Here is a 22,415-nt window from a genome sequence, read left to right as displayed (position 1 = left end):
TTTTAATATTTTTTGAGTTATAAAAAAATTTAATAATAATATACTATTTTTAAATTTATTTTAAAAATATAAGTTAAGAATAAAATTAGATATGATTGACACGTGATGGTATTTAGGTTGTTCAAGTGTGTTTGGAAAAGTATTTTGTATTTTTATTAAGATACGGTTGAATCTAAAAGATATCATATCGGACAAGTGTTAAATAAATATTGTATCGTGTTTAAAATATGTCTGACACGTGGACACTATAACTCAAGAAAGTATATGTGCTCCGTAGCTTTAAACAAATTCTTTCTATCATTTTATAAGAGTCAAGACATGATCTTATATTCAATTGTGTATTCATTTTATCTTTAAATAGTTTTATTTGCTAGGTGTTCAAACTAATAACAAAAAAATATGAAATTATCTCTAAGTATAAATACAACTACTTCAATTCAAGAAGAGACAAAATAAGTTGGTAAATTTTAAAAAGTAATAACGTTGGTCGTACTACTTTGATTCCAAAATAAATATAATACCAACAAATAAAATAATCCTAAATAGATTTTAACAAAAATAATTCTCAATATTAGTATTTTTTATTATGATAATAAATAAGATTCAAGAAAATTTTTTATCTCATATTACATTATACTTGTTCATATCGATTTTAACATAAAAGAAAGAATATTTAAAAATTTTATCTATACATCATTAAAAAATATCTACAAATTTAACTATGAATATTGTTTAAAAAAATATTAAAAAAATAGGATTTCAATATAAATATTTTAATTTAATCGCAAATTATGTATTATTATCGATTAATAATTGTTCTAGTTTAAAAACAAGATTTCAATATTAAAAATAATTGAATTTAGATTTAATTAATTTTGTAAAATTTGTATATATGACAATAATATTGTGTATTTATATTTTATATATATGTCATGTCTCAGTCTCTTACAAAAATTTTAAATTTATGTATTCGTATGTTTCATATCGTATTGTGTCCTATATCCGTGTGTTCGTATCACTGTCCGTGTATTATTATAGTTTGGCATTATAGCAATAATAAATTGTTTAATCAACCTAATATTTATTTTAACGGATTTAATTTTTATACATTAATAGTTAAAAGTTATATAAAATTTATATGACAAACTATTCCATTAACAACATTTTTAACTCAATTACTTAGATTATTTTAAGTTATACTAATAAAACAAAGCTATAAACAGTAAAGAAAATAATTGAATGTTAAATTTTGAAAAATTATATATCTAAATTGAATAGAGGTAACCAATAATCATCGAATTTATATTTTATTAAAATGAAATATAAGAGGGTAATATTATTTAAAGTATTAGTCAATATTTTTTACTGAGTATCTTATTTTATACTATTAAAATTTATAATTTAATATTTAAAATTTAAAATTTAATTTTTATTAAATATTAATAAAAAATAATAAATTTTATTAATCATGTAACATTATTTTTTTTATTAAATTTATCAAATTTAGTGGTGAAGACTGAGCACACAATTTTTAGAGTTACACTTTGAATACATCTATATATATATACGCACCATTCGATACCGCTTCACACAGTTATATATACAAAAGATATCAAGGCTGAGTTTATTGATCCTCTGCGGAAAAGATGGTCAGGTTAACTTTCACGAATATGTTCTTAGTTGCCCTTCTGGTTTTAGGTATATATTGCTTCACACTTGATATTTAATTTATATGTTTTGTTCGAGTAAACTTCAAATTTCTTTTATCTTTTAACAATTTTTATGTCTCACAATATTGTCTCTAATCATTTTTTTTTTTATTTCACTTGAATTCTTTATTATGGCAATGTTCTAGTTTATCAAATTTAAACTGACAAATTTACATTTTTTACTTAAATATATCTTTCGGCATATACAAGATGATGACTAAGATATTCATTTTGTCTAATAGTCAGGGAAGATCTTGTTCAGTAAGAAAAAAAATTGTGTGAATTTTTCATTTTAAATTCCTATGGTAATATTGTGCCAAACAGAGAAAAAAAAATTAAAAATAGTAAAAGATGAACTAGTCCTATGCAAAATTGTATTGATATCATTATGTTTTGATGGTTGGCAGCATTGACATCAGAAAGAGTAGTAAGCCTGAGAGAAGAAAAAGGGAAGTGGTGTCTTTATTCATGGATGGAAATAGGTTGCAAAGACGATGCATGTGACACAAAATGTAAGAACGCACACGGCCAAACAGCTAAAGGACACTGCTCCAGTTCCCATTGTGTATGCTCATACCTCTGTGATACTTGAATTCAATATCATCACATTTTTACTATATATGCATACGCATATATATTTAAATAAAGTTCTGTATGGAGATTGAATGAATATCTCCGGCGTTCATATATAAAATTGTCCGAAGAATTAATTATTATTATTCTTATTATTATCTAATTTTTATTTATTTATTTATTATTATTATTATCTCAAAAAATAAAAAATAAAAAATCACACGAATATTTTATTTTATTATTTTTTTACATTAATATTTAAAAAAATCAAAAATAAAAAAATAAAAAATCACAAGTTACAAGTTAGCAGTAGATCAAAGTGAGAAACAAAATTCTTGACAGAATGAAGATGCACGATCAATTCATCCATATCCTGGTATTGAAGATACTCGTCAAAATAAGTGCCAATGTTAAAATTTTCTTCTTCAATTGTATTAATGGGGGAATACTTTTTTCTATAAATAGTATAAATAAATCAGTGCAAAAGAGAAGAGATTTTAGGACCAAAAAAAGTTCAAAGAAAGAATCTAAAGAGAAGAAATTTTAAAAAAATAATTAAAGAAAACAGAAAAATTTAAAGAATAGAGTTCAAACATTGTCACTATCCGAATAATTTTCAAAAAAGATATGAAAATTTTAGTACCAAAATTTTTTTCTTAGAAGCATCTCAAAAAATCACATTACCAAAAAAAAAAAAAAAATATAAAAAGAAAAACAATTAGATATTACTATATTTATAGTTGATACTTTCGATTTTTGTTATTCACGCTTATTTTTCATGTATTTGTTATTTTTTTTGAAGTATATGTATTAGTAGAATTTGTATTTTGTATGAAAGTAGCGTGTGTGCAAATGGTGTGTGAATGAAGGGTGTGTATTGAAGTATATGTATGAGTAGAATTTGTATTTTTTAAAGTGCTCTATTTGATGAAATTGTCCAAAATATTTATGCATTTGGCGAGCATAATTATTATATATTCTATATTGACATCAAATTTTCAATAATATAATAATTAAAAACCACACACATATAACTTGGCATGACAACACTTGAATCACTCAAAGCTCATCAAACTCTATACCGGTGACATTCTCTGCCGCCATCGAAACATGGCCATCCTCCTCAGACATAGTCGGTGACGAAAAAAACACGGCGGAGCTACGACCAAATATTCCTCCGATTGGAGCATATGCTCTGGTTCGTCAACAATTGAGAAAACAAGGGGAAGCAGATTAATGAAGACCACATAATAAGTTCAAACAATGCAGATTAATGAAGGCCACATATTTCTAAATTTTCTTTTCAAGTTTAATCGTAATCTATGATTAAAATTGATTTCATAAAAAGATACAAAATATATACTCCTTCACCAAAATTATTGAAACATAATACATTACAAAATAAAAAGGAATATATATATTAAAGAAAACTAATTGAATCAAATTCACAAATAATAATAGAATAAAAAGTAACTATTCAAGGAACAGATGATATAAAGTATTAATATCTTTCTTATTAGTAATTGACTCGGAAATCTAAATTCTGGTATCACAAACTTTTTTCATTTTTGGCATCCAGTTAACCATTTTGTTTTTATGAAAAATTTATTTTGGCGACTCCGAATCCCATAGCACAATTTCCTTAAATAAGATGATGAAGATTCTTCTCTTTTGGTCGTCTCTAGATTGTATTGTTGATAGAACTCAATTTATTAAGTAGAAAATACAAATATTTATTTGAATTTTAATCAAATTTTCTCACTTTTTATGCAATTTTAATTAGTTTTGAATTTACTCTTCCAATTTTGTCAATTGATAATTTGAATGAATGTTGCCTTTTATTTGTGCATAATTGGTTTATTCAATTGGTGCCCGTGACAAAGTTTTATTTGAATTTTTGTTTTGAAATATAGCGCATTGTTTAAGGAAAAGGCATCACAAAGAGCTATAGTGATTAGATTCGAGCAAACTTAGAGTTGTTGGATAACTTTTATGTTAAATACTTTTTCCAATCCTCAATAATTCTAGGTGTAATTCACAATCAAAGATTAATGTCGAGAATGTTCCGGATGTAACAACCTCCTGTCACCTTTCTTAGAAAATTTGATTTTTTTTAAAATTTAAAAATCAGGTAGGAGATACACTAAGAATTTTAAATTACGGATAGCAATCTAACAACCACCCTTCTTTTAAATTTAAAAATACTCCAATCACACCTACCACCAAAAGTATATAAATAGGGGTACACTAATAGGTAGAAGATCACCCTTCTCATATACTAATCCTCCCCTTTGTCTCCCTACAAAAAGGAATATTCTGTGTGTGATGAAGGAAAAATTGTCGGTAAAAATTTTCACAAAAATAATTGCGTTGCAAGTATAGTTCTAAACCGACAATTCAACCTCAATTAAATTTAATATGTTTGTCACTTAATTAAGCAAACCCAATAAAATTAACCGAAGTATTAAACCTCGGGTCGTCTCTCAAGAAATTGCAGGGAAGTGTAGTTTATTATTGGTTATAAGATTATATCTTTTTGGGTTTTTGAAATAAGGAACAAGAAAATAAAATGACAAGAAATTAAATTAATAACAAAGAAAACTCTTAACTAGGATTGAGAAATAGAAGTCATGTCCTCGTTATTGTCATCAATTGTGATGGTAATTATATTTCGCTTTCACTTAGTTAACCCTCTACAATGAAGGTAAGTCAAGTGAGCAAAATCAACTTAGGTTCACAAGTCCTAATCAAAGACTAGATTTAGTGAAGCCTAAGCCAATCAGCTATTTTCAATTATCCTTCAACAAGAGAATTTGATAACTTTATAGTCTCAAATAATCAATCCAAGTCAAGAATATAAAAAGCTAATTTAAAATCCTTTCAAATATTTTATCAAACACTTAGAAGGCACATAATAAAAACATAGAAAATTAGTAAGAGACAATAAACTCTAAGATACCCAATTGCAAGACAACAATAACCAATAATTAAAGAAGGAACAATAACATAAAATTATGAATTGCAATAATCTAAATCAAAGGGGCAAGTGTGCATCAATAATGAAGTAAACAAACGGAAGCAATAACATATAAACTAAAAGAAGTAAGATGCTAGAACAAACAAGAGTAAAGGAAAACTAAATTAAAAGAACATTGAACCTGACTTTGAGAAGAAGTTAAAAGAGAAACCCTAACATTGTGAATAATGAATGTTGAATCCATGATTTCCCTACTCTGCAGCCTCTAATCTGTGTTTTCGGGCTTGAAATTGGGCCAAAAAGAGCCCAGAAATCGCCCCCCAACGTTTTCTAATATCTGCAGCACGTGACGCTTTGTCACGCATACGCGTCGCTCACGCGTACGCGTCGATGAATAAAAAACTTGGTCACGCACACGCGTCATGTCACGCGCATGCGTCGCTTGTCTTCTGCACTGGTCACACGTACGCGTCGTCCACGCGTACGCATTGCTCCAGCTTCTTAAAACATCATTTTCTTGTGTTCCTTCCACTTTTGCATGCTTCTTTTCCGTCCTCTAAGCCATTGCTGCCCTATAAACCTTGAAAACACTCAGCAAACATATCACGGCATCGAATGGTAATAAGAGATGATTAAAATTAGCAAATTTAAGGCCAACAAAGCATGTTTTCAATCATAGTACAAAATTGGGAAGGAAAATGTAAAACATGCGAATTATATGAATAAGCGTGAGAATAATGGATAAAATCTACTAAATTAAAGATAAACCATAAAAATGGGGTTTATCAATCTCCCCACACTTAATCATTAGCATGTCCTCATGCTAAGCTCAAGAGAATCAAAAGAGTGAAGAGGAATGGTAGAAATTATGAAATGCAACCTATTTATATGAATGCAACTAAATGCAAAATATTTCTACCTACTTGGTTGAAAATAAATGAATCTTTCAATAACAAATATGAACTGGATCTCACTAATTCAAATCATAAAATGAAGTACATGTCAACTTGCAAGAAGAAAGCTCGTGAAAGTCGGGAACAAAGAATCGAGCATCGAACCCTCACTGGAAGTGTATATCACTCAAGTGTTTAAGGGCCGATTCTCTCGGTTCTCTACTAATCTTGCTTTCTAAAGCTTGCTCTTCTTCTACCAATCAACAAAAATTTAATGCATGACTACACATATCAAGAGGTCTTTTAAGGGTTGTAATGTGGTTAGTGTCAAGGTAGGATTGTATTTGGTCAAGTAGACTAAAATCTGAATCCTTGATTAACCTAAACTTTCCACGTAACTTAAGACAATCCATGTATTTATAATATAGAATCTAACTACCCATTAACTATCTTTTGCCACATATTCATGCATCCCAAATATGAGTACAGTACATATGCATTGCATTTACTTTGGGGCATTTTGTCCCCTTTTTATTATTTGCTCTCTTTTTTTTCTCAATACATATGATTAAGGTATTGAATGCATAAACATGTCCTCAACATTCTTTGTACATTTTTACAAAAAGTATATAACACCCAATTCTCAAACTGAATGTTTCCAACCCAATTTTTCCACACTTAATTCATGAGCACTCTCACTAGTCTAAGCTAACCAAGGATTCAAATTAAGGACATTATTGTTTTCCGTTTAGAGTTAATGATGTGCTAAAGTAAAGAACAAAAAGAGTGAAATAGGCTCAACATTAGTTTGCAAGGAATAATCAAATGGGTAAGGTCATATGGGTATGTAAGCTCAGTGAAACAAGGCCTCAATCATATACGTGTATGCATACATTAAACCATGGAAATATAGAATCAAGCAAGATATAGATCACAATTTTAGAGAGAACAACACACACCAAAACAGAATATTGGTTGATAAAATGCAACCAATCAAATAGGTTCAAAATTTCACTGGTTTTGTGTGTTCGAGCTCTAAAACCATGTTCCAAATTAAATATCTTCAAACAAGTTTAACAAAAATTTTGATTTAAATTAGTGAAATGCTCTAAAATAGTTTCTTGGAAAGAGTTCATCACTTCAACCAAGTAGTGGTAAAATATGCACAAAATCTAACGAACATGCAATCAATCATGCAAATGCAACAACTAACTAATTAAATATTGGTGTTGGAAAAGGAAGTAACTAACCCACGAAAGTCGGTATCAACCTCCCCACACTTAAAGATTGCACCGTCCTTGGTGCATGCAAAGATGTGCAAGTGGACGGGTGGCTACAACTGACGCGCACTCTCCAAAGAGTGTGCAATGGGACTTGTTTGCTCGCCCTATTTAGAAGCATTCCGTTTTCCATCTTGGTGGCCATCCTAAAAGAAGAGAGAAAGGAAGAAGAGTAACCCACAAACAAAGATATGCAAACAAATAAAATCTAGGTAGGCTAATGCCAAAGAATAATGAGGGTCTCAATTACATGGTAGCTACAACATGCAAGTGAGAAAACAAAAGAAGCAAAGGGCATGTCAACTAAATAGCAAACAAGTCAAAAAGCACCAAAGTAATGTAGGAAAGATGCAACAGTTGAATAAGAACATTTAACACCAATGAAAAAATAATAACTTAGAAAAGACAAGAAAAATATACACAAAGGTAAAATGCAATGAATGAAAATATACAAATAAATTAAGTAAAATAAAATGAAAGAGAATAAGGAGGAGAAGTTAAAGAAATGAAGAAGAAGGAAGTAAGAAAGGGAGAAGAAAAGGAAAAAGAAAGGAAGGAGGAAAGAATAGAAAGGAGAGAAGAAAGGAGTAAAATGGAAAACGGGACGCGACGCGTAAGCGTCGCCTACGCATACGCGTGGATGAGCATAATCACAAATGACGCGTAAGCATCGGTCACGCGTACGCGTGACCACTCGTCATGCTAGACGCACGACTCCAGCCTGATTCCCGCCCAACTTTCTATTCAAATCACCATTTACGCCGATTTTCATCCCACACGTACGCGTCGCTGACGCTTTCGCATGGTTTGAAAAAAATGCATGGGACGCGTATGCGTGGGTTGGCTTGTGCGCCAGGCACCCCTCTTTTGCCATTTCCAGCCTAACTCTCTGTTTAGGCCATGCGCACGCATCGTTTCAGCACTGTTTTCGCATGGTCCATTCTTGGGAATCAACGCATAACGCGTCGATCACGCGTGCGCGTAGATTGCCTCTCTTCTTTTTTTTTTATTTTAAAATAACTCAGAACAAAAGGGAAACATGCTAATCTGAAAATTAACAAAGACAATTAACGAAACAAATATAAGCAAATAAATAAAATAGGACTATAAATAGGAAGATCATACCATGTTAGGTTGTCTCCCACCTAGCACTTTTAGTTAAAGTCCTTAAGTTGGACATTCGGTGAGCTCATCTCAGGGTCGCTTATGCTTGAACTTTTCCTTGAATCTCTACCAATGTTTGTAATTCCAATATCCTTCGGGATCCCAAACTAAGTGCATAAAGCCTTCAAGCAAGTTAAAGCAAGTGACAAGGCCCCAAGAATGTCGATTGTTGGAATGAATTCTGGGGTCCCAAACCTTGCTTTTACACCTGTCTTCTTGTTGATCATCATTGTTCCAACCGGGTGGCAAGCAATCCAAATTCCCACTAAGGCATCCAAATAGCTTCCTAGACCCATTCAATTGAGCTCTACACCAATCCTTGCACTTCAATTTTGAGCATGCAACTATATTGAACCTTGCATGACAACTCCTACCACTAACTATCTCCCTCTTACTCTTAAAGCCACAAAGAGCTCTAAGTTGATCATCCGTCTTAAGTAAATCATATTCAAGTGGGAAAGTAAAGGTTAAGGATAAGAATTTTACCCACTTGAATGTTGTATTGGATGGTAATGGCTTTGGGAGAGTTGTTTCTAATGATCTTGCAGGCTCCACTCCCTTTTGCTCTTCTTTGAATTCTTCCACCTCTTTGCAGGCTTCTTCAACTTCAACCGCTCCCTTATCAAGTTCTTCTAGTTCTTCCTCGTCACTCAAGTCATAAGATGGAGGTTGAGAAAAGTCTACCTCAGCATCTCGTTCAGATTTACTCGGAGAAGGTTCTTCAAACTCAATGGATTCACTTGCAGATGCAAGTTCATCACTAGGAGGATGTGATGTGGGATCTTCTTCACCAAGGGGGCTTATTTCTTGTTCCTATTCCATCCAATTCCTCATGGAGAACATGTCTTGGAGGTTGTTCACTATCCACCTCAACATCAATTTCAAGCTTCTCGGAGGAATACTCTACCACTCTAGATTCCCATGGAGGTTCAGCATCTCCTAAGTCTTCAATCACTTCTTCCTCTTCAATGATTATAGCTTCCTCCAGTTATTCCAATACAAAATCCCACTTCTTGTTCTCCACCAGAGTTTCTAATCTCTCCTTCATGCTACACTATTCTATTGATTCTCCACAATTGGCAATGGAAGTGCTTTGAGTGTAGGAGTAACGGGAGGCCAAAGTGTTTACTACCTCGGTCAAGGTAGCCATAAATTCTAGTGTCATCCTTTGAGTTTCACATTGCTATTGAAGTAATAAGGTGAGAGAATCATCCATTGGAGCTTGGTGTGGATAGAAGAGTTCATTATTTGGGAGAAAGGGTTCATGATAGGAGGGTGGTTCATCTTGATAAGGATATGGAGATGGTTTATTTTAATAGGGATATGGAGGTGGTGTATATTGAGGTGGTGGTTCTTCGAAGTAATTGTGTTGGAATGGGGGTGGTTCTAAGTATGGCTTGTAAGGCTCATAAGGCTCTTGGTATGGTGGGTAAGGATTAGGGTCATATGAGGGTGTTTGGTATGGTGGGTAAGGATTTGGTAACATAGGGCTTGTGAGTACGGTGGTTCAAAACTATGTTGTGGAGGGGGTTCATAGGTGTATGGTGGGCCTTGTTGGTAACTACAAGGAGGTCCACCATATCCATTATCTTCGTATGCATCATGGAATGGCTCTTGCTCATAGTACGTTGGTGGAGGTTGTTGCCAAAATGGTTGATCCAAAGCTTGAGGCTCCTCCCACCTTTGGTTGTTCCATCCTTGATGCATGTTCTCATTATAGCTTCCATTCCCTACAACATAATTTGAACTAAACTCATAGCCAAAGGGGTGAGAATTCATAGTATCAAATAAAACAAAAACTAATAAAAATAAGCAACAAAATCCTAAAACTAACAAAAACTAACAAACAAGAAAAAAGCAAATATTTACAATAACCAATAATAAGGCACACGTTTGCAATTCTCTGGCAACGGCTCCATTTTGATGAAGGAAAAATCGTCGGTAAAGATTTTCATAAAAATAATCGCGTTGCAAGTATAGTTCTAAACCGACAATTCAACCTCAATCAAATTTAATATGTTTGTCACTTAAGCAAACCCAATAAAATTAACCGAAGTATTAAACCCCGGGTCATCTCTCAAGAAATTACAGGGAAGTGTAGTGTATTATTGGTTATGAGATTATATCTTTTTGGGTTTTTGAAATAAGGAACAAGAAAATAAAATGGTAAGAAATTAAATTAATAACTAAGAGCTAGGATTGAGAATTAGAAGTCATGTCCTCGTTATCGTCATCAATTGTGATGGTAGTTGTATTTCACTTTCACTTAGTTAACCCTCTACAATGAAGGTAAGTCAAGTGAGCAAAATCAACTTAGGTTCACAAGTTCTAATCAAAGACTAGATTTAGTGAAGCTTAAGCCAATCAGCTATTTTCAATTATCCTTCAACAAGAGAATTTGATAACTTTATAGTCTCAAATAATCAATCCAAGTCAAGAATATAAAAAGCTAATTTAAAATCCTTCCAAGCATTTTATTAAACACTTGAAAAGCACAGAATAAAAACATAGAAAATTAGTAAGAGATAATAAACTCTAAGATACCTAATTGTAAGACAACAATAACCAATAATTAAAGAAGGAACAATAACATAAAAATATGAATTGCATTAATCTAAATCAAAGGGGCAAGTGTGCATCAATAATGAAGTAAACAAACAGAAGTAATAACATATAAACTAAAAGAAGTAAGATGCTAGAACAAACAAGAGTAAAGGAATGTTGAATCCATGATTCTCTCACTCTACAGCCTCTAATATGTGTTTTCAGGCTTGGAATTGGGCCAAAAAAAGCTCAGAAATCGCCCCCAGCGTTTTCTGATATCTGCAGCACGTGACGCTTTGTCACACATACGTGTCGCTCACGCGTACGCGTTGATGAATAAAAAACTTGGTCACGCGTACGCGTCGCTTGTCTTCTGCACTGGTCACGCGTACGCGTCGCTGCCAGCTTCTCAAAACATTCTTTTCTTGCGTTCCTTCCACTTTTGCATGCTTTCTTTCCGTCCTATAAGTCATTCCTGCCCTATAAACCCTGAAAACACTCAACAAACATATCATGGCATCAAATGGTAATAAGATGAGATTAAAATTAACAAATTTAAGGCGAACGAAGCATGTTTTCAATCATAGTACAAAATTGAGAAGGAAAATGTAAAACATGCGAATTATATGAATAAACGTGAGAATAATGGATAAAATCTACTAAATTAAGCATAAGATAAACCCTAAAAATGGGGTTTATCAGTGTGCAAACACAAGAGTCAACCGCATAGTCAACACAGAGACGTTAGAAAAGAGTAGGGATTATGCTTTTTTTTACTTTTATGATTGGCATGTATTATGCTCTGCTATTAATTTTACCATCTATGCATGTTATCATGTTTGTGTGTCTTATAGTATTATTCATCTTTTTCCTTTCCTTTACACACATACATCATGTTTGTCATCAAAGTTTTTCCCATACATAAATCCATCATTGTTTAAAACCTTTTGATCAAAAATACATGCATATTTGTGTTGTTTCGTGATGAATGTTATTCTTATAATTGTTACTATTACTTTACAAGTCATTTAAGTCAAGATTACATGTCTTTTTTATAAGTTTTGTTCAATTATTTAATATGCCCTATTTTCTTTTCGTGTATTCATATGATCCTTTAATTTATGTCATTATGTTATTCATGTCCTTTTAAGTCAATAGTACATGTCTTTTTATAAGTTTTGTTCAATTATTTAATATGCCCTATTTTCATTACGTGCATTCATATGATCCTTCAATTTATGTCATTACGTCATTAATGTCCTTTTAAAATCAAGAGTATATACCTTTTTATAAGTTTTTTTCGATTATTTAACATGTCCTATTTTCATTATGTGCATTAATATGACCCTTTAAATGCCATTATGTTATTCCTTTAGGTTAAGAGTACATATCATTTTATAAACATTGTTCGATTATTTAATATGTTCTATTTTTATGTGCATTAATATGATCTTTTAATTTATACCATTATGTTATTAATATCTCTCTAATTATAGAGTACATGCCTATCTTGTGCCATATAACTATGGCATCATTATTTCACATGTCCCTTTTATCATTATATTTGTCTATCATCTTGCACGATTTTCTTCTTGTGTATACCTAAACAACCCTATTTGTAAATTGAACTGAGGGGATGATTCTTCGGTAAGGAAAGGTGACCCCCAAAGACAAGATAATCGAGATGATCTTTCAGTAAGGGAAGGTGATTGAATCGAAATAATTCTTCGGTAAGGGAAAGTGATTGGCAAACCTTTGGGATAAGAACCTTCGGTAAGGGAAGGGAACTATCCCATCAATTTTATATAATAATATATCTTTATTGACATAACTCCCTTATTGTGTATATCTAAATAACCTTGATTGTAAATTGTACTGAGGGAATGATCCTTCGGTAATGGAAGGTGACCCCCAAAGATAAGATATCGATATGATACTTCGGTAAGGGAAGGTAATCGATCAAGATGATCCTTCGATAAGGGAAGGTGATCGCCAAAATATTTGGGATAAGAACCTTCGATAAGGGAAGGGCACTCCCACTTTTTATACCGGTTTGAACTCAATACATTCCATAAAAGCTACAAGTTAAGAAAGTAAAAGTATAAAGGAAAGTTTGATTGTGATTATTATTTTTAAGGTTATTTTTCCTAAATTATGATTATATTGATTTTTCTTAAGTATTATCCTTTCTATTTGACTTGCCTATGTCAACGTTACATGCTTTCCTTTTATGCATATTATGTTTTAAGTTTTACCAGAAAAGTTTATAATACATGCCATGCCATATAAGTTTTGAAATTCCATAAGTGGGCTGGGATAGATATGGAGGTGTTACATAGCACTCCTACTGAGATCTTTTAAGTTTTCATCCCTCTTTCTTTTCCATACTATCTCCAGAAGAGCATGGCACAGTGGGTAGAGATGATGCAGTGCCCTCCCGAGGGTGACTTCTAAGTATGATCCCTCAAAGCACGCGTGGGTAGTTATAACCACTACTACCTACTTAGGTCGAGATTTCGTAGGAGGAGATTCCCAACTGCCTGTCATAACCTTCCTAGATACGACTGCTTCAGCACCCAAGAAACGATCACCCAAGGTGGTCTACCTCGAATCAGATTCTGAGACAGAGGAAGAGGAGTCCAGTAGCCCTAGTCAGGAGAAGGACCCAACGGAGGAGGACCCATAGGAGAAGTTGACCTTTCGCGGGAGTCAAAAATCTAATCCGACAAAAGTGTTTATATCTTCCTCCTCTACGTGTTGGCATAGTTGTAAAAATCGAACCAGACCATTCGGTTTGACCAAAAAACCAATAAACCAGACTATAAATTGGTTCGGTTTGTCTTTTAGACCGTGTAAAGATAAAACCGACATGAACCGGTGAGAATCGGAGAAAAACCGTCAAATTCAATAAGAACCGACAAAACTGGTCCAACCAGTTCGGTTGCCACTCTATGGTGCTCCATAGCAGCGCATCTCCACCTGTGATCCACTGCGACGTACGGTCCTCAACGCGCCAGGGTTCAAACAAGGGACCTATTGGTTATGCACTTATGCTGCTTCCTTGTTGCCACTCTGCCATTATGGTTCTTAAGATTTTAAACGACAAAGACTAATTATATAGTAACTCTTGAAATAAATAATTTTATAAATATCAAATTTAATTTATTTTTATATTCTCTATCTTTTGAATTAATTATATTTTTAATTATAAACTATTATTAATAGAAATATAAACTTTACTAAAAATTTATTAATTTACTTTATCTCTTTCAATATTAATGTTATGATTAAAGTTATCTTATTTGACACTAGTATTGAAATTTACTGATATTATGGATTGTTATTCTTATTATATCAAATTAAGATACTAGTGTCATAGTACTAACTAATTTTACATCTATCTTTGTATTAGTTGTCTATTTTATATTTTTGATTTAATTACTCTGTTGGTCCCTATAGTTTTGCGAAATTTTCAATTAGGTCCCTGTACTTTTTTTTCCTTTTAATTGAGTCCTTGCACCAATTTTTTTTAATTGTGTCCCTACACTTTTTTTTCTTTTTATTTATGTCTCTATACTAATTCTTTTTTTTTTTTTAGTTAGGTCCCTATAAAATTAAGCCAATTACTACTAAGAAGGACTTAATTGAAAAAAAAATTAGTGTAGGGACTCAATTAAAAAGAAAAAAAGTATAGGGACCTAATTGAAAATTTTACGAAACTATAGGGACCAACAGAGTAATTAAACCTATATTTTTTATTTACATAGGACCGATTTTACGGTTCAACCAATGATTTATCGGTTGAACCAATAAACCAATAAATCAGTAGTCTGAGCGGTTTGATCACTGGTTCAGTTCTTATAACTATGCGTGTTGGCGTTACTTTTGTTCGGTAGAAATTGATGGTGACATAGCTTCCATTCCCCTTGAGTTCGGCCAATTGGAGTTCTACGAGGCAGAAATGATTTCTGACGTTTTCTTTTTCAGCAGCTCGATCGAAAATCTTTTTCGGAGTTTCGAGTATTTTGATTTCGTACAGAGGTAGGGTTTGGTAACTTTATAATAATTAAATATGAATTTGATAAGTGAATGTTGATTTGGTTGATTATTCTTTGAGTTTATGTTGAATTATTATTATTGCTTGTGATTTGTTAGTTTGGCTATGAGAAATAGCTCAGTTGTGGTTGTTTTAATAGTTTTGGGATTGTTGTGATATGGTATTTAGAGAAAATTGATAATATTTGGTAGTTAAAAGATTAAATTAAAAGCTGAGAAAAATCGGTAACTGAATGACTCAAAAAGGGATTAAATTACGAGTAATATTTTGAAAAGAAAGGGCTAAGGGTTTCGGTTTTGATATAACAGAAAGATTAGTAATTAAATTGTATTTTCAGGAGATAAAAATGGGTATTTTGTAAAAGATTAGGATTGTTTTTATAAATATGAAAATAAGTGGGGGTTCAATATAATTTTATAAAATATTGAAGTTAAAAATAGAATATTAAAGAGTTCGTGATTTATAAAGTAATTAGTAAATGTGTAAAAATAAGGTCTTATAAATTGAGTTTTGAAAAGAAGATTATAAATATTATTTTAAATACTTCTTTAAAATTATTCATTTATATTAAAATAAATCATTATTATAATTAGTATTTCTCAAAGATATTATTTCGTAAGAATATTATAATGTGTAATATTAATGAGTAAGCAAGCAAGCAAAGTAATCCTAAAAGCTTTAGAGAACGCAGACTTAATTAAAGAACTTTATAATTCTTTTCCATAAGACACTTAGGAAAAGGCGAGGGAACAATGCGAGGATGATTTATATTATGAACGATAAGAAAGAAAGAAGAAGAAAGAAAAGAAAAGGAAAGAAAAATATTAAAGAAACCTCCGCCACAGAAGAGCAGAGAGAAAAGATTAAAAGAATCTAAATAACCTCTATCATAGGAGAGCAGAGAGTAAGAATAAAAGAAACAAAAGAAAGAACGAGCTAAGATGATTATGTACCTACTGAAAACGAGTAGAGATATGGTGGTGAGTCCATCGAGATTCGCTTCTAGAGATACATCAGCTAATTCAAGGGATGGTCGCACCTGTAAGACAGAGGTTGCTTATAGAGGTTATCGCTACATACATTGGCTAGAGAGAGCCTCACCTGTAAGACAGAGGTTGCTTACAGAGGTTATGTTTGCATACATCGGCTCAAGAGAGTCGCACCTGTAAGACAGAGGTTTCTTACAGAGGTTATGACACTGGAAACCAAACTCAGACAAAGGTTGCTGAGTTGCATCGGAAGCGGGTCGAAACCGACAGATGAGCTTATTACCTACACTAGGGATAGTCATGCATCATACTTATTTGCACATATTTGTTTGTGAGTGTGTTTTATATGATTGTGTGTGCTTGTGATTCGATTTTGTGTTCTATAATTGTTGAATTGGCTCGTACTTTGTTGACTGTTATTGCTGACCAAGTATATATAAAATGGATATAACTATACACCCCGACCCTACTAAGAACTCCCCAATTCTTACCCCTATTTTCACCCTCTTTCAGCTACAGGTGCGAAGACTTAGTGCAGAACTACAAGAGCATAGAAGATTCTTTTTACAAGTTGAGTTCTTAGATTTTATTTTTCCCTCGTCATGTATTGTTTTGGCTTTTAGAGGGATAGGAATTGTATTTGAGGGTCTTTGAGTAAGTCTATGTACATAATGCTATATGGATATATATAATTTTGTGATTAAATGATTTAAAGTACCGACTCTTCGTCTTTTTGGTGAAAGTTTCGGTTCTTATTCGCGAAGGTTCAATATTAAATAAAAATAGTATAGAATAAAGAGGTTTAGAGGTAAGTAACGCCTGAGCTTTTAGTACGATTATGAGGTGGTATTTGTCAAAAAAAAAAAAAAACAAAGTAGTCTTGCAATATAATAAGTAGGGGTGTTCGCAGTGCGGTTTGGTTCGGTTTTTGAAGTAAAAGCCATCTGATCCGATCGTTAATTAAGCTGCAGTTCGATTTGGTTCATTTTTTTTTCAAGGTCATCCGAACCAAACCAAACCAATTAAAATTGGTTTGGTTTGGTTCGGTTTGTTTGGTTTTTTTAATCAAATAAAAAATATTCTACTATACTATTATGCAAAGTCATAACATTAAAATCGACAAATCGAAATACACAATAGCTAACAAAATCTTAATCTAATAAAATATAATGACAACAGAATTCAAATACGACAATTAAAAAGTTTAATAGTTCAGCACTCAATACAACTAAAAATAAAAATAAATTGTAGTCATGCAACACAATAAGTAACATATGAGTATTTGCTCCTAATTCGCGGTAGAATATAGCAAATTATATGAGAATGGTAAATTATAATAGACTGCCATGATTTATATAAAGTAGATTCAGGATACGAATATAATTTATTATAGAAAGTTGTATCCGTATAAATTTAATTTTTAAATATTTTATTTATGTAAATTGTCCATAATTTAATTCTCTAATTTTAAAAAATTATGTATGATTGTAATATAATTTTTATAAACACGTTTAATGCATATACTTAGTACTAAATTAAAATATTATCTTTTTTTAATAATATAATAATATACTTTTCTACCATTAATTAATTTAAAACATTAATGCACGCATCATAACTTAATAATATATAATAGTTACCGTTTATACACTAATATATTAATATATATGTTCTTTCTATTTTATTATATATTAAATTTATATATTATATTCATTTATGTTTAATATTATTTAAAACATTCTATTTCTCTCAAGATTGAAATAGAAAATTCTGTTTATTAAGAGATTATAATTCCAATTATGTTTAGCATCGCACATGTATATACGAATTGATTAGGTTCTAATCATGGTTATTTTAAGGGGTTTAATTGTTAGGTATTAATAGTTTAAAAATGTCCTACAATTTGCTAAAAATACAAATAATATTTGACTCTTTTTCCATGTATTCATTATAATAATAAATCTAATGATCAATTTAATTGATACTAAATTATGATATTATTTATCTCATAATTATATATTAATTATGTACCTATTTACACTAATTCTTTCCTTAATTATAACAATTCAATTAACATATGTTATATTTAATAATTATTTTATCATATATTCTTTTAATTGTAGTCATTATGAGAAATTAGTCTATTTATAATTTTGTATAAAATAAATCTTAAAAATATTTAATATTTAAAATATTCTTTTTACCGAATAGTTGTATGCTTCTAGAATACCCATGCGTAGATAAAAAAAAAATAAATAGCATTAAAAATAGAATCATACCCAATACATCAAGAAATAAAATCTCAAAATAACTGTTTAAAACAAATTAACCACAAGATTTTCAACAAAGAAAAAACTATGAATATTATTTTATTATCAAAATTAAATTTAAAAATTTTATTTAAGGGATTAACATATTTACCTCTTAATCGGAGTTTATGCATTTAATTATCATGCTCTTAAGATTAGAAATAAATTATTAATTAATGATATACTAATTCAATTTTCTAATTTAAGAACAAGCAATTATGTATTTTTTTTTTTGGTGACTTAAGCAATTATGTATAATTGTAGCAAAATTTTGAATAATTTATGTTTAGTGTAATAATAAATATAAATTAGAATATTATCTTTTTTCTAATAATGAGTAAGGAAAACAAAGCAAGTGGTGGGAGCCGCTTGCAGCGCTGAACCAAAAAGGCGCAAGAATTTATGGAGGGGTTATAGGCTGGCCAAGTGTGGACGCTGCTTACTTTTTTCTAATAATATAATCATATATATTTCTATCATTAATTGATTTAAAATATTAATACACATATTATAATTTTAATAATATAAATATTTTATTTCTCATAATCATATATTAATATTCAGGTTCGTTCTATTAGTATATACTTTTAAGATTAGAAAAGAAATTATTAATTAATTATATTAATTATATAATAATAATAATGAATATCAAAATTAAGTGATACTCAATATATCAGAAAATAAAATTTTAAACTATTTAAAATAAACTATGAATTTTGATCAAAGAAAAAATTTAAAATATTATTTTATTCTCAAAATATAATTTAAAAATTTTATTTAATAGACTAATATATTTATTTTTTGGTTGAAGTCTATACATTTAATTATAATATTTTTAAAATAAAAAAATATTAATTAATGATATTGATATAATAACTTGATTCTCTAATTTAAAAACAAATAATTATGTGCAATTTTATGTATAATTCGAATAATTTATGTTTAGTATAATTTGTAATAAATTAAAATATTATCTTTCTCCTAATAATATAATCACGTACGTTTTTATCATTTAGTGATTTAAAATATTAATACACAATTCTAACTTTAATAATATATAAATATTATTTTTCTTATAATCATGTATTAATATCCATATTTCTTCCATAATATTCATTATTAATATTATATAATATATTAATATATGTAAAGTAGTATATAAAACACGTATTTAAAATATTCTTTTTCTTATACTCATTTAATATTATTGAAAAAATAATATTATTATTATATGGGATACAATCTTATTAGCATTATTTTTAACTCAATTACTTGGATAATTTAAATATAATAAAAAAAGTTAAATATTACATATCCAAATTAAACAGACATAACTTATCAGATTCAAATATAATTAACATCCAGATAAAAAAAAATAACTCGGGATGAAATATAATAGATATAATGCATTGGAAATAATTATATAAAATATAATTCTGCTACAAGAAAAAAAATGAGTAGGAACACACATTATATATAACTAAAAAAATAAAAATAAAGTTGAATTTAAAAAAAATGATAAAATTATGATTTATACCTTAAAATTGAACAATTTTGATATAAAAAAAGAAAAATACATTATCATTAAATGAAATAGTTAAAGAAAAAAAACTTAAAAAACAAAATACTTTGGTTCAATGAAAATCGAGCTCTTTTCAAGAAAATTTATTTTTTACCACATTCCATTAGATTAATGATAATATATGAATAAATTCAACCATCTTTTAGTAAAATAGAGTTCATTGTCCTTTCATTAAATTTTTACATCTATGTAATTAGAATTCGGATCACTGAATATAACTCGATGTGGTATTTGATAGATATGGTGTATTATAAAAAATTGCGACAAAGGACAATCGCGTTGTAAGGTTAGATGAAAAAAAATAAGTTTTAGTAAGAATAATCAATAAAAGAATGACTACATCAATAAAAGATCATAAAAGAATTGTAATTTGTATCTTAAAATGATCAACTTTGATAAAAAAAATAAAGAATACGTTCTTATTACTACAAGAAAAAAGGCTTATGGCCACGCTTTTTTTTGCTACGCTTTAAAAGTGTAGCCAACAGTGGTCTATGACCACGCTTTTATGAGGGTGGCAATTGAAAAGAGATTTGGCCACGTTTTTTTTTGCTATGCTTCAAAAGCGTAGCGAAAAGGGTGAATGGCCACGCTTTTATGAGGGTGGCAATTCATGCAAGATTTGGCCACATTTTTTTTGCCATGCTTAAAAAGCGTAGCCATAGAAAGAAACCGTCACGCTTTTAAAGCGTGGCAATAGGGTTTTATTATTGTGGTGTTTGAAAAACGTAGCCGTTTCCTACAAGCCTTTTGGCACGCTTCAAAAGCGTGGCCAAAAGGTTCCCCCAAAAAGAATAACTTTAAAAAAGCTCGTACCCTTCAAATTAAAATGTCTAAGTTATAACTTCAAATTAAAATCTTTCAAGGTTTATCTTTCTCGTTCCTTCTTCATTCAAAGACCCGTAAGCCCTAACTCCTCCTTCAAACATTAAGCCCAAACTCGTTCAGCAGTGATAACCCTAACCCTCTCTTCATTATGCCTTACCCTCACCGCGACGATGACACTCAAATGAAGTACCTCTCCGATGACACTCCGTGAAGAACATCACTGCGCTCGCAATGCCTCCGCCAGCAATCCCTCTTTCGGCACCCCTAACCTTCCTTCTACGGTAACTCTCTCTGGTGGTGACTCCCTGCACTCACTTGCCGTCGTAAACCCGCCGTCGTTTCTCCCTTTGCCGCCGCTTCCTTCCGTCGCTTCAAACCCCTAACCCCTTCCGCGCCGCTCCCTTCCTGCTTAGCTTTGGAAGAAACTAGACTCTACAGGCATTCATCGATTTTAGCTTCTTGCTTCTTTGTAAATCCTCTTCTTATTCCTTTCTTTTATTACTTTTCCTATTTCACACTTTCATTCATCGATTTTCCTATTTCTTTTCCTATGGTTAAACAGGATTTCCCTATATTCTAATTGTATTCACTTTCATTCAGGAATCTTTGAAAAAGTTTTAAAACTTGCGATTTGTTATGTTATTATTATTTATTTCAGGAACTGCAGGATAGTTAGAGAGTACATGCGTGGACTTATTGCACTTTTGGTACCTTCTAAATACAGATTCAACCAAATGTACCCCTTGATGAAGAATGCATCACAGGGTAGGTACAATGTCTTTTGGAAACCCTGTTATGTTTATTGGATTTGATGAAATAGAATTTTGTATTTGATTGAAGCAAGTCAGGCCCCTTCCATCGATGTTTCATTGCTGGTTTTGAGAGCTGGTAAACCTTACTTATTAAAAATCTTTAATCAAAACAGATAACAAAAGAGAGTTGAAGTTTAATTTTATTTTTATTTTGAAAGGGATTAATCATGAATCAACGTCCTGTTTTTTTTTTGTCGAGTTTGTATTAATGATTTAAAAAAAATTACCAACACAAAATTATATGATAAAAATGCATTTCTACAAAATTTCAGTTGTCACATTTATTCAAATACTAATTTAAATTAGTTCTTAAGAGAGAATAATTTTAACAAATTAAAAGCAAGTAAGGTTGCCTTGAGTTTATTAGATTTGTATGATCTTAACTGATATAATAGAAGAATAAGAGTCCCACCACAAATCTTGCATATGAATTGATTTCAATTTTCACATTATATGTGCTTAACTTGAGAACAAGACATTGGAGACTATCTAAATTTGGGTTTTCCCCTTTCTTTAGCACAAATAAATTATGATTTGAATCTTAGCAATTTAGTAATGGCTTAAAGTACATTAATTTAATTTTCCATTTTTTTATCCTAAAAATTATGGTGATTAAAATATAACGGATGTGGTGTACTAGATTCAAATAGAATTTATGTGTACAGGATTAAAATAAAATTGTGGTAATTACATAAAAG

At 30.6% G+C, this 22,415-nt stretch overlaps 2 long non-coding RNA genes across 2 annotated transcripts; both read left to right on the top strand.

Moving 5' to 3' along the window:
• The first annotated feature begins 1,617 nt into the window (after nt 1-1,617).
• On the top strand, nt 1,618-2,428 carry LOC110278484 (uncharacterized). The gene is made up of 2 exons (XR_002371400.2): nt 1,618-1,698; nt 2,117-2,428. It is a non-coding gene; the product is annotated as an uncharacterized LOC110278484 (long non-coding RNA).
• Nucleotides 2,429-20,949: 18,521 nt separating this feature from the next.
• On the top strand, nt 20,950-21,774 carry LOC110278483 (uncharacterized). Its single transcript, XR_002371399.2, has 2 exons — nt 20,950-21,374; nt 21,564-21,774. It is a non-coding gene; the product is annotated as an uncharacterized LOC110278483 (long non-coding RNA).
• Nucleotides 21,775-22,415: the final 641 nt, after the last annotated feature.

Source organism: Arachis duranensis, chromosome 3, assembly GCF_000817695.3.
Source record: "Arachis duranensis cultivar V14167 chromosome 3, aradu.V14167.gnm2.J7QH, whole genome shotgun sequence".
In the NCBI taxonomy this organism is placed as follows: domain Eukaryota; kingdom Viridiplantae; phylum Streptophyta; class Magnoliopsida; order Fabales; family Fabaceae; genus Arachis; species Arachis duranensis.
This window is presented reverse-complemented; position numbering and strand designations above follow the sequence as displayed.